Source organism: Ranitomeya variabilis, chromosome 4 (assembly GCF_051348905.1).
Source record: "Ranitomeya variabilis isolate aRanVar5 chromosome 4, aRanVar5.hap1, whole genome shotgun sequence".
Classification (NCBI taxonomy): domain Eukaryota; kingdom Metazoa; phylum Chordata; class Amphibia; order Anura; family Dendrobatidae; genus Ranitomeya; species Ranitomeya variabilis.
In genome coordinates, this window is record NC_135235.1 from 156,999,942 (window position 1) to 157,012,248 (window position 12,307).

The window sequence follows — 12,307 nt, forward strand, 5'->3', positions numbered from 1 at the left end:
ACTTGTGTGGGTTGTAGAGTCCATCTCATGCTACCACGAGTGTGAAAGCACAACCAACATTGAACAGTGACCAAAACATCATCCAGAAAGCATTGTGGTCTGTGGTTCCCACCTGCAGAACCACTGCTTTATTGAGTGTGTCTTGATAATTGCCAATAATTTCCATCTGTTGTCTATTCCATTTGCACAACAGCATGTGAAATTGATTGCCAAACAGTGTTGCTTCCTAAGTGGACCGTTTGATTTCACAGAAGTTTGATTTACTTGGAGTTATATTCTGTTGTTTAAGTGTTCCCTTTATTTTTTTGAGCAGTGTATATATATATATATATATATATATATATATATATATATATATATATATACAGTACAGACCAAATGTTTGGACACACCTTCTCATTTAGAGATTTTTCTGTATTTTCATGACTATGAAAACTGTAAGTTCACATTGAAGGCATCAAAACTATGAATTAACACATGTGGAATTATATACTTAAAGGGGTTGTCCACTACTTTCAATTAACCCCCCAATGTATCCCCCCCGGGGCCCCTAATGATTTTTGTAAATACCGTGTGTTGCCGTTTTCGCCTGTGAGCGGCGCTATGCCGGCAGCTGAGTCTGGGTCACGTGACCCCCAGGCTGCAGCCGCCGCTAATTTCCGCCGACGTCACGTTAATTTCCAGAGTCTGGAAATTGACGTGACATAAGCAGCAGGCGTGACCCAGCCTCCACAGACAGCGGTCACTCATCAAGAGTGACTGTGCTGGGGGCAGGCGGAGCTAGACAGGGATGTGCACGCTGTGCTGAGATGGGGCGGGGCTGTGCTGGGATGTGTGGGCGCGGGGGGGTCTGCGTGGCTGCGCCGAGATGTGCGGGCGCCAGGCGGTGCGGCTGCTCTGGGATGTGCAGGCGCCAGGCAGTGCTGGGGTCTGCGGGTGTGTGGGTGAGTCCCATCGGGCTCTGCCTGCTACAGTGACAGTGAGTGACACATTAGCCAATGATGGGACAGTAGTAGTCCCATCATCCGGCTAATGTGTTGAATGTAAAAAAAAAAACACACATGGGCCGGCGTCACACTTGCGAGTTTTACAGACGTATGAGAGGTGCAGAAAATACAGATTGCATACAGTACAATGATTCTCTATGTCCCAGCTCCTATCTGCTGTATTTTACTGATCCATATTATGCGGTCTTGTACGGCCGTAGAAAATCGCAGCATGCTGCGTTTGTCACCGTATTCCGCAAAAAAATCGCCAATGAAAGTCTATGGGGGCGAGAAAAATACGGATTACACACGGACCAGTAGTGTGACTTGCGAGAAATACGCAGCGGTGTTCTATAGAAAAGCCGGTAATTCAATTGCCAGCTTTTTCTTTCTCCTTCACAAACCCGACATGATATGAGACATGGTTTACTTACAGTAAACCTTCTCATATCCCTTTTTTTTTGCATATTCCACACTACTAATATTAGTAGTGTGTATGTGCAAAATTTGGGTGCTGTAGCTTGTAAAATAAAGGGTTAAATCGTGGAAAAAATTGGCGGGTACCTCTAGCAGTTACCTACAATCCAAATCTGGAGGTGCTAACGGGAGCTGCATGGAAATTACAACCTTTACTACAAAAAGATGCCTGATTATAATCCATTTTTCCAGACCCCCCACTACTGTGTTTTGTCAAGAGCTCCCTGTCCTCTCCAACAGCTGCAGGTACCTTTCCTTACAATTAGAAAAAATGTAAAACCTGTCCATTTATAATGACCACGGACAAGATAAAGATCCCCAACTCACATCAGGACTACAAGATACCAGGTACTTTCAGATACTGGGGGTCTGTATGTGGGGGAGACAGGGCAAAAGCTTAGAACAAGAATGAATTCTCACCGCCACACAATAAGAGAAAAAAGAAAGGCTCTACCTGTGGCAATACATTTTTGTCTCCCAAATCATAACCTTTTGGACATGAAATTACTTTTGTTTAAAGGTAGCTTCAAATCTAAGAGAGACAGAAAAGTATGGGAATATAAACTGATGACGACCTTTGACAGCCTTAGTGCAGGAATGAATGTGTCACATGGATTTATGTCTTTTTACATCAACTTAGGAACTTGCCCCTCAGGCTATGAGGGGTCATCACTAGTGTTGAGCGATACCGTCCGATACTTGAAAGTATCGGAAAGTATCGGCCGATACCGGCAAAGTATCGGATCCAATCCGATACCGATACCCGATACCAATACAAGTCAATGGGACTCAAGTATCGGACGGTATTCCTGATGGTTCCCAGGGTCTGAAGGAGAGGAAACTCTCCTTCAGGCCCTGGGATCCATATAAATGTGTAAAAGAAAGAATTAAAATAAAAAATATCGCTATACTCACCCTCCGACGCAGCCTGGACCTCAGCGAGGGAACCGGCAGCGTTGTTTGTTTAAAATTCGCGCTTTTACTTGGTTACGTGAAGTCCCGGCTTGTGATTGGTCAGGGCGGCCATGTTGCCGGGACGCGGACCAATCACAGCAAGCCGTGACGAAATTACGTCACGGCTTGCTGTGATTGGTCCGTGTCCCGGCAACATGGCCGCCATTAACCAATCACAAGCCGGGACGTCACGGGAGGCTGGACACGCGCGCTTTTTAAAATGGGCGCGTGTCCAGCCTCCCGTGACGTCCCGGCTTGTGATTGGTTGCGCCGCGGTCAACCAATCACAAGCCGGGAGGCTGGACACGCGCGCATTTTAAAATTTTAAAATGGGCGCGTGTCCAGCCTCCCGGCTTGTGATTGGTTGATCGCGGCGCAACCAATCACAAGCCGGGACGTCACGGGAGGCTGGACACGCGCCCATTTTAAAATGCGCGTGTGTCCAGCCTCCCGTGACGGGACTCACGGCTTGTGATTGGTTGCGTGTCCCATGTGACTGCGACGCAACCAATCACAAAGCCGGGACGTAATTTTAAAATCCTTAAGGACCTGAAATTACGTCACGGCTTGCTGTGATTGGTTGCGTCTCCCATGTGACTGCGACGCAACCAATCACAACGCCGGAACGTAATTTTAAAATCCTGAAGGACCTGAAATTACGTCACGGCTTGCTGTGATTGGTTGCGTGCCGGTCACATGGGCGGCACGCAACCAATCACAAGCCGGGACTCACGTAAAGGAAAGAAAAGTGCGAATTTTAAACAAAGAACGCTGCCGCTTCCCTCGGTAAGGTGCAGGCTGCGTCGGAGAGGTGAGTATAGCAATATTTTTTATTTTAATTCTCTCTTTTACACATTTTTACATTAATGTTGTTTCGATACCGATACCCGATATCACAAAAATATCGGATCTCGGTATCGGAATTCCGATACAGCAAGTATCGGCCGATACCCGATACTTGCAGTATCGGAATGCTCAACACTAGTCATCACAAAGAACCAGACCCCAATCAGAGGACAATAAACATTCCTTATCTAAGAACTGGTCCAATATTTATGGACATAACTGTTTATCACTCATGGTAATTCTGCTTCATGTCACCTGTCTTATCCATGGTTTTTTTTTTGTTTTTTTTTCTGTGCTATGTTGTGCATAAATATGTGATTCTTCAGAATTTCTTTTAGTCTGTATAAACCTAAAACAACTTTGAACGCACCAGACTAATCAGATAGTACCTAGATCCCAAGGGTCATGTTGGGAATGGTCATAGACCAAGGTCTGTGCTTAAAAAATAGAGGTATAAAGGATAATATATGCAAAAATTAGTTTACTAGAGTATTAAATATACAAAAACGTACTATAGAATATAATAATACATGGACAAAAGGTTATAACGAAGAGCAGCTAAAAGATAGCATGTAAAGATAGCAAAAAAAATGCTAGAGATAACATGAAAAACAGTTTTGAGCATCCTACTCTGACTGCAGACCAAAAAATTACAAGATAGTCAAAAAATGGGGTGACACTCCTAAATGTGCGCAAGATATAAAGATGAGTGAACCCCCATAGTCATCCCCTAAATGATAAGGTAACAGGGAATGTGTGACATGAACTTGGCAACACAGTTACATATGCAATGTATATGATAAAAGCATTATGCCGTTACCTTGAGACATGTTCACGATGAATAGAAAGGTGCTGCAGGCAGAGAGGGAAGCCTCTTATAGGTTTATATGGTTAGGCCTAGAGGTATGCCCCCTGCTGGCCAAGAGGGCACCATTGTTTAGGTGTTTTTTCTTTTAGTCTTTGCCTGATGAAGAGACCTGTGTAGTCTCGAAAGCTTGCAATTTGTTATCATCTTTTCAGTTAGCCATTAAAAGGTATCAACCACTGAGGACTCTCAATTCTAAATATTTTTCTATCTACTGGCTAACACGGTGCCAAGATATATATCTTGCACACTCTTGGCATTCTCTTGATGAGCTTCAAGAGGTAGTCACCGGAAATGGTTTTCACTTCACAGGTGTGCCCTGTCAGGTTTAATAAGTGGGATTTCTTGCCTTATAAATGGGGTTGGGACCATCAGTTGTGTTGAGCAGAAGTCTGGTGGATACACAGCTGATAGTGCTACTAAATAGACTGTTAGAATTTGTATTATGGCAAGAAAAAAGCAGCTAAGTAAATAAAAACAAGTGGCCATCATTACTTTAAAAAATGAAGGTCAGTCAGTCCGAAAAATTGGGAAAACTTTGAAAGTGTCCCCAAGTGCAGTTGCAAAAACCATCATGCGCTACAAAGAAACTGGCTCACACGAGGACCGCCCCAGGAAAGGAAGACCAAGAGTCACCTCTGCTTCTGAGGATAAGTTTATCCGAGTCACCAGCCTCGCAAATCGCAAATTAACAGCAGCTCAGATTAGAGACCAGGTCAATGCCACACAGAGTTCTAGCAGCAGACACATCTCTACAACAACTGTTAGGGCTCCTTCTCACTTGCGAGATAAACGTCTGTGTCTCGCATGTGGAAACAAAGCTGTGGCGCCGGCACTTGGGAACCGAGCGTGCAGCTGCATAGCAATACATGCAGTCGCACGCTCCACTCCCAAGTGCCGGCGCCAGAGCTTGGTTTTCACATGCGAGACACGGACATTTATCTTGCAAGTGGAAAGGATCCCTTAAGAGTAGACTTTGTGCAGCAGGCCTTCATGGTAAAATAGCTGCTAGAAAACCACTGTGTCAGTATTCCGGGTTTTCCAAGTTACCTTGTGAATGATTTTGCCCTTTGTTAAGATGGAGTTTGCGGTTTTTGTCTGCCCTACTTCCTGTTCATTTGTTTAAAACCCGCGTCAGGTGTCAGCCTCCTTGCTGGAGTATTCTGCTTCTGTTTCTCCTTCAGCTCAGCTGCTTGTTGCTGTACTTCTACCCGTGGCTCTGGACATTCTCTGCCCATGTAAGTTACACTCTCAGTCTGTTGGCTTTAGAACTTAACCCTTGGTTCACTCCTCCGGGTAAGAACTCTGTTTTGGAACTGTGTTTGGAACTTTGCTGCTGGACTTAGACTGTGTTTGCTACTTTATCTTTATTTACTCCCCCCGGTGGGAGCTACTGGAAATTACACCAGTATAATACTTTAATGTGAACTTGTTCTGGACTTACCCGTGTTTATGCCACGACTGAGATAAATTGAGAACTTGTTTCTGGACTTACCCGTGTTCATGCTACACCTGGGATTAACCTGAGGACTTGTTTCTGGACTTCCCTGTGTTTACTACATACCCGGATTTGACTCTTTCTGCACCAACTGTGTTTTGGATCTGCATGTCACCCGTCACACTCACCTTGCCAAGGACTTTGGCCTAAGAACTCTTCTGTTTAGCTGTGTAAGGTTAAGGGACTTGTTTCATTGCGCGTTATCAGTATATTGTTTTTGTGTGTTTTTGCTGTGTTACAAATACACTATTTGCACTAAAGAAACCCATCTCTGTCTATTCATTGCCCCATGCTACCAGAATCCTAGAGTTCCTACAATAGTATTACACACTGCTAAGGACAGGCAACAAACAGAAGAGACTTGTTTGGGCTAAAGAACACAAGGAATGGACATTAGACCAGTGGAAATCTGTGCTTTGGTCTGATGAGTCCAATTGGAGATCTTTGGTTCCAACCACCGTGTCTTTGTGTGACGCAGAAAAGGTGAACGGATGGACTCTACATGCCTGGTTCCCACCGTGAAGCATGGAGGAGTAGGGGATTTATTCAAAATTGAAGGCATACTGAACCAGCTTGGCTACCACAGCATCTTGCTGCGGCATGCTATTCCATCCGGTTTGCGTTTAGTTGGACCATCATTTATTTTTCAACAGGACAATGACCCCAAACACACCTCCAGGCTGTGTAATGGCTATTTGACCAAGAAGGAGAGTGATGGGGTGCTACGCCAGATTACCTAGCCTCCACAGTCACCAGACCTGAACCCAATCGAGATGGTTTGGGGTGAGCTGGACCGCAGAGTGAAGGCAAAAGGGCCAACAAGTGCTAAGCATCTCTGGGAACTCCTTCAAGATTGTTGGAAGACCATTCCCGCTGACTACCTCTTGAAGCTCATCAAGAGAATGCCAAGAGTGTGCAAAGCAGTCATCAAAGTAAAAGGTGGCTACTTTGAAGAACCTAGAATGTAAGACATATTTTCGGTTGTTTAACACTTTTTTGCTTTGATGCCTTCAATGTGAATTTACAATTTTCATAGTCATGAAAATACAGAAAAATCTTTAAATGAGAAGGTGTGTGCAAACTTTTGGTCTGTACTGTGTATATGTATATACACGCCTATTCTACGTGTATATCCCTATTCTATCTATTCTATTCTAACCTGTTCTACACTGTGCATGGCAGATCATTTGCCGGCTTTTAATCTATCTATATCTATATTTATATCTATATCTATATCTATATATATATACTGTATATATAAGATTTTTTTTATTAAAACGATGTTTACAGTTGTGTTTTACAATGCGATTTTACATAGAAAGAACTGCTGTATGTAAAAGCTCATGTTAAAATCGCATTGCATTCTGATGCCATACGGTTGTCACACTGTTACTAGATGTGAGAAAATTGCATTCTCGCATTGCAAACGGATTACATACGGATCACTGTTCAGGAACATTTGTGCAATTCTCGGCTGTCAAAATTGGACCGTTTTTTTTATACGGTAAGTGTGACTCCAGCTTAACCCTGCTGTTATGATTGCATTTACTATACACTTGTACAGTTTCGGGTCAATATGACCCAACCTATTAAAATGTCAATTTTAGCTACTGTAAGTGCTTTATTTGAAAATGTTGGTTATGGCCCCATACAGACACTTGCCCCATATAATGCTGCACAAATGTTATGGCCCCATAGATGCTCCATACAGACACTTGCCGCATATAGTGCTGCACAAACGTTGATTATGGCCCCATACAGACACTTGCTCCATATAGTGCTGCACAAACGTTGATTATGGCCTCATACAGACACTTGCCCCATATAGTGCTGCAAAAATGTTATGGCCCCATAGATACCCCATACAGACACTTGCCCCATCTAATGCTGCACAAATGTTATGGCCCCATAGATGCCCCATACAGACACTTGCCCCATATAGTGCTGCATAAACGTTATGGCCCCATAGATGCTCCATACAGACACTTGCCCCATTTGCTGTTGCTGCGATAAAAAAAAAATCACATACTCTCCTCTCCGTCGCTCAGGCCCCCGGCACTTTCAATATTCGCCTGACTTTGTTCCGGCACCGCTCCATCTTCAGCGTCTTCTGCACTGACGTTCAGGCAGAGGGCGCGCACTAACCACATCATCGCGCCCTCTGACCTGAGCGTCACTGCAGAAGACACTGAAGACAGCTGCTGCTTTTTCCTGTACTGAGCGGTCACCATTACCACTCATTACAGTAATGAATATGCGGCTCCACCATATTGGGAGGTGGAGCCCCATATTATTTAATGTAATGAGCGGTACCATGTGACCGCTCAGTACAGGAAGAAGCTGGGGCGCCAGGAAGCCAGGGACCTGCAGGGACCGTGCCAGGAGTAGGTGAGTATTATTAGACAGCCCCCGCTCCCCCTCCCCTGCCGACCCCTGGGTATGACTCGAGTATAAGCCAAGAGGGGGACTTTCAGCCCAAAAAAATGGGCTTAAAATCTCGGCTTATACTCGAGTATATATGGTAATTTAATTTCTCATTTATTTATGATCAACCATGTTCACATACAGTTTAATAATGAACTATGTATTCAAATAAAACGTCATCCCGAGCATCCATAACGATAGTGGGAAACATCAATACTCCACTCACTCCTGCCTAATTCACAAAAAAAAAATCTTTTTCTTTTCTCTGTGACTAGGCAGAAGAGAGGTTTATTCATTCACATTTAAGTACCTGTATGTGCTCAAATACTACACCAACCACCTGCGCACACACAATGGTCATACGTTATAAACCAAAAGCAGGACACACTAGCTGTTTTACTTATAGTTGGGGGTTGTATCCCAGAAGAAAGCGGAGAAATTGCTGCCAGAGTTCCCTAGAAAACCACATTGGTACCATATACCTAAAGTCCATAAATCGATTGATTGTCCGCCTGGGTGTCCTATCGTATCTGGGATAGGGTTGCTCACCAAGCCCCTATCCTATCCCAGTATATGGATTGGCTTCTGCGGCCATTGTTAAAAGACATCCCATCTTATTTGAAAGACATTAATGCCTTTTTGGAGAGTATACAGGATTTTGAATGGCAGGAGACTTTTTCATTAGCATCAATTGATGTTGAAAGTTTGTATACGAAAATTCCCCAGAAAATGGGAGTGGAAGCCATTAGACAAATTTTGAGTACTATAGAGAGAAGCCAAAATTTTATCGATTTTGTTAGTGAGGGTCTCGACTTCATCCTTACACATAATGCGTTTACATTTTTGGACGCATGGTATGTACAAGAGTTAGTTACCGCGATGGGGACTCCGGCATCATGGACCTTTGCAAATTTATTTTTGGGCCTTTTTGAGGAAAGATACATACATGGCGCTAGTAATATCTATCTGAAGCGGATTAAGTTTTACCGGAGGTATGTTGATGATATAGTCATTGTATGGTACGGAACAGCAGACACATTTAGTGATTTTGTGTTGTACCTTAATCGGGACAACAGAATGAATATGTCTTTTACGTCGTCTTTTGGTGGGCAATGCCTCGAGTTTCTTGACGTATTGGTGGAGATTAAAGAGGGCACTATATGTACATCCCTATATTGTAAACCAGTAGCAACCAATATGATGTTACATTACAATAGCTTTCATCCTAGACATGTCAAACAAGCCTTACCCTATAGTCAATTTTTAAGGGTGAGGAGAGCGAATAACAAAGATGAGGGCTTATTCAAACAATCTGCAGAGATGGAAGTAAGATTTAGGCAAAGAGGATATCCTGAATCTTAGTGCGGTCTGCGTCTGAGAGAGCGAAAAGAGGTGAAGTGGTTAGGGGGAAGATCCCTGGGCATATGGTAGAAAAAGCAAAGGAGAAAAGGTTCACATTCTGTTTTCGATATAGTACGATGGATCAACAGATACGCTCAGCAATAAGGAAGAATTGGCACATTTTAGAGCGAGACAAGGACATTGCAGATGTCATACCAAGAGGTCCATTAATTGCGAATAAACGCAGTGTGAGACTAAGGGATATGGAGCGCCCCCACACCGCCGCAGGGCCGAGGGGTACCCGGAGCCGGGCCTCTAGGTCTCAGTCCTGGGGTTGTCACGGTAGCTAGACCCGGTCCGTGGCCCTGTCTGTCAGTGGGGGACGTCCGGTGCAATAAGTGATGTTGTAGCGGTGCAGTTGTGGGGTGCAGGTCGTGGTAAATAACGAGGACACCAGGTTGCAGTCTCTTTACCTCTTTACTGAAGCTCTCTGGGTCCTCAGTCCGGAATACGGCTCACCAGGCTGCGCAAGTCCGGCCGGTCCAATGGCACTTCCAGAGCTCTCCTTGCAGGTGGAAATCGGTGCCTTCCTTCTAGCGCTATGTGTTGCAGTCCTTCCCTGCTGTGCTTACGGAAAGTACCCCACAACTGTTGTGTCTGTTTCTCGTGTTCCCTCACAACAACTTAATTCGCAATGATCTTCCTCGTCCCTCCAGATACTATGGTAGGAACGCACCCGTATGACGGGGAGGCTCGGAGATCTTCCGGGACTCTATCTGCGCCCCTCTCCTGTTGGTACCCCCCTTTGCCTTCCTGGGTGATGCGTGAGACAGTCCGCCTCAAGCTAACTGCCCTGCCGTAGGTCTGAGGTATGGCTTGAAACTCTTTACCTCCTCGGCGTTCCGGCCACCGGTAGTGCGCCTCAGTAAGGTGCTGCCTCTTTCAGCACAACCCTCACTGGTATCTCCTTTCGCTTGATTTCATTTCTCACTCAGCACAATCTATCTCGCTTCTTAGTCCTTCCTTGGGCACCGCCGCTATGCTGAGCAGGCACGGTCCCTTTACGTTCTTTCCATGCCAAGCCTCTGCCAGGATCCCACCCCTGGCAGAGACCCTACAGTCTCTCCCTTCACAACACCCTCTGCCACCAGGTGTTGCTCCGTTCAATCCCGTCAGCGTTCTCTCTAACTTCCTGCCTGACCCCCAGTTTACCCACTATGGTGGGGAGTGGCCTAATGAATAGCACCCTTAGCTCCCCCCGGAGGCCCAGCTGTGAAATGTATTGGTGACTGTGATACCTGCTCAGAGAACTCCTTCCGTGCCATCGAACGCAGCATGGCCCCCCTTAGTGGCTGAACCATGCTACTGCAACGACCAGGACTCTGGGGCGCTGCACTCCCCCCTGGTTAAACACAGTACTCCGGGACTGGGAAGAAAAACAACAATACAGGTTAGCAAAAAGACATACAATTTTGTTGAGTGCAAATAACAATAAGTATACTTAAGTAGGCTTCCCTTTATGGGAGGTGAGGACACTTGTAACGTTACAAACATAATTAACCTTATAATTTACAGAGTATAAATAACTTCTGTTACCCAACCGGGTATTCTATTTAGTGCAATTTTTGAAATAATAACTTAACATTGCCTTTAAGAAACTCACACTCTTAGTCTATCAAAGGCCTTCCTATAATCACATTATAAGGCATTTCAACTTTACATTCTCCTTCTTGTGAACCTGCAGGACCGCCTGTCCCTACGGCACCAGACCTACTGCCTCTCCTTTCTTCTACAGGACCGCCCTGTTCAGCCAGGGCCTACTGCCTTTCGCTACTATACACAGTATAGACATAACATTCCTTTCGGTTGAAGAACTCTGAGCCAGCTCTACTCGGCCCCTTTAAGGACTCACTCTCTAACCCCTACGGGTTCACTCTCTGTCCTTAGCAATAAAGTAACTTTTCAATGGGGACGCAGGGTTTACCTTCTATCCTCACCCTCATTATTACTTCTCTTACTTTCAACTATGCAGACCTCTACTTCTACCCCTACGGGCTCTCTGCATCTTTCCTGTCTTCAAAACATTATTCAAATTTCACATTTTAACAAATTCAACACATATAACTCGGCATGTAAAACAGTTACATTTTCTTTTCAAGGCATCATTACCACATTACTGTTCGGTAACAGTATCGCTTTCAAGTACAATTCTTCACATCCCCTTTAAGAGGGGACCAGGTCTCTCTGAGGTAGCTCGTCTTCTCAGCCTACCAGTCTCATGCAAAGTTCCGGTCCGGTATCTTCACAAAGTGTCTTTAACTAGGACCAGTAGGAACGGTTTCTTCGCAAAGTGTCTTTTGACTAAAACCAGTAGGGAGCACCTTTAAGAAAGTGCAAACTATTTACAAGGGAAAGTTTGAATCATGCGCAGTTCATGATTTCTGCAGTTCTCTTTTTTTTAAAACTGTATAAACTTCAGGAAAACAACAGTGACCCCGGGTCAACAAAGGGGTCACCTTTAACCCTAAACGGGTTTAGCAGCAAACAGGAATAGTAAAAGGAATGAACAGTTAACTATTTACATTTTCCATGGTATCGAGGTTTATTCTCCTTCCGGTGGCTTTGGTTCCTGGACCCCGGTCACTACAGCGCCAGTGTCCTCGGTTCGAACATGCAGATGGACTCGACTGGCCAACTCCGGGGCTGCCACTAGGCGTACCGTCGCGATAGTGACAAGTTCAGGCGCTCCCGGGACCAGATCTGGGGCTGCAGGTGCCGCAGGCCCAGACATACACCGCCGAACATTTCGTGCATACCACCCGAGTGGGTTCAAGTGGCGGCTGTAGGTCACTGGATCCCCCTTTTGTAACGGTTCTCCACTTCGGCCACAACAGGGAGCCCTCACGTTACAGTGCG